At 64.5% G+C, this 1751-nt stretch overlaps 1 non-coding gene across 1 annotated transcript; it reads left to right on the top strand.

Moving 5' to 3' along the window:
• The first annotated feature begins 1280 nt into the window (after positions 1 to 1280).
• Positions 1281 to 1434, top strand: LOC140472931 (5.8S ribosomal RNA). The gene has a single exon (XR_011957959.1). It is a non-coding gene; the product is annotated as a 5.8S ribosomal RNA (ribosomal RNA).
• The last annotated feature ends 317 nt before the right edge of the window (positions 1435 to 1751 follow it).

Below are 1751 nucleotides of genomic sequence, written 5' to 3'. Positions count from 1 at the left end.
GGCCCTGCAGCCGTGGTCACCGCCAAATCCCCACAACTCGAGCAAGTGAAAAAAAAAGTAACAAATAAGAAAGGATCGTCGGCTTGGGGGTACGCCCGTTTCCGTTTCAACTTGTCTCGCGGGGGTGGTTTCGGGGCCAGCAGGAGAGCTCGTCGGGGTAGCAGGCCCTGCAGCCGTGGTCACCGCCAAACCCCCCCAACTGTTGGGCGCCTACCTGCGCGGGGCAGGAGGACACTTTCCGATTTCAAATCTCCGTTTGCCGAGTCCACCCCGAACGCACGCGGGCGGGCGGGTTCGCATCACCCTTCGTCACAAGGGGCGAAGCCCGTTCCACCGTCTCGTCAGTAGTGCCGACCGGTCTGTGATCGACGAGGGGAGCCACACCAGGTCCGGCCCTGCTGCTTGGCGGCACCGCGTCGTCGGGAGCTCGCGACAGACGGAGGGTTTCGGTGTACTCTCCAGCCACGGGAAACGAAGCCGGTGATGCAGGCGCCGGTCTTTCGCTCCCAAATCGGCTGGGTTTACATCGTTGCTATCTAGTCACGCTCCCTTCAAACCCGACGGGGTACCTATTCCCCTCACCCGTCTGTGCGTATACAGCCTCTTTGCACTTGCGGGATGGGGGTGGTGGTTTAAAGACTCTCGAGTTGCCGCCCGTCGGTCTCCGAGCTCCGTGCAGTAGTGATCCCCAGCGAACTGCCAGCAGGGCGAACGAGCGATCCCGCTCTCGGTCGGGGCGCCTGGCGTCGATCGGTGGTCGGTGGCTTGCGGGCAAGCTGCGCTGTGAGTGTGGGAACGAGTATGACGAGCCGTTGCCGCGACTCCCAGTCCACCTCGGCGGTGGCTGGGCCGGGCGGGCGTCTGCTCGGGCGAGTGCCGCCCCCGCCTCCTCGCAGGAAGTCCGCTCGCCGACACGCCGCCACGTGCACGCGTCAGTGACGCTGCCGAACCGATGGCCGGTGCCCGTTCCCGCCTCTGCTTTTCCTAGGGCAAAGCTGCTGCACGCCTCGTGATACTAGGCGGGCGACATGGTGGCGGTGATCCTGCCTCCGTCGCTGCGGTGCGTTGGGGCACGCATCGCCTCTTGGGCGCCCTGTCCTCCTCCCCCCAATAGACGTATGTTTCTGCGGGCCGCACCAGGATGGTGCTCCCCATCGCTTCACGCCACCCTGCTCCGCCCGCACGCCGGCGTGCAGGTGGCTGTAGCTCAAGGTGGGGAGCGTATGTGCGGTCCGGGTCGCTTTCCTCTGGCGAGGGAGAGACCTAAAACAAACTCAGACAACTCTTGACGGTGGATCACTCGGCTCGTGCGTCGATGACGAACGCAGCTAGCTGCGAGAATTAATGTGAATTGCAGGACACATTGATCATCGACACTTTGAACGCACTTTGCGGCCCCGGGTTCTTCCCGGGGCCACGCCTGTCTGAGGGTCGTTTGGCAATCAATCGCACTCGCCTTGGCTGGCGAGAGCGCGGCTGGGGTGTCGCAGAGGACCCGTCCTCTTTGTCCCCCTAAGTTCAGACTCCGGAGCCCTCCGGCGTCGGAGCGCTTGGCCTTTCCCCCCCACCCTGCACATTCCGTTCGTCAGGCTCGACGCCATCCCCCCGCCGGGGAGCGCGGCCTGGCGTCCGTCTGTGTCGTGGCAGTGGGGCCAGCACGGCTGTCACCGGTCCCAGAATGGCTGTCGGTGGTTCACACTGTGTGTGTGTGCCAACCCTCCTGGTCTCTGGGACACGGAGCTGCCACGAAG

This window comes from Chiloscyllium punctatum, unplaced genomic scaffold (assembly GCF_047496795.1).
Source record: "Chiloscyllium punctatum isolate Juve2018m unplaced genomic scaffold, sChiPun1.3 scaffold_471, whole genome shotgun sequence".
In the NCBI taxonomy this organism is placed as follows: Eukaryota; Metazoa; Chordata; class Chondrichthyes; order Orectolobiformes; family Hemiscylliidae; genus Chiloscyllium; species Chiloscyllium punctatum.
The sequence above is the reverse complement of the archived record's forward strand: the minus strand, read 5'-3'. Positions and strand labels throughout refer to the sequence as shown.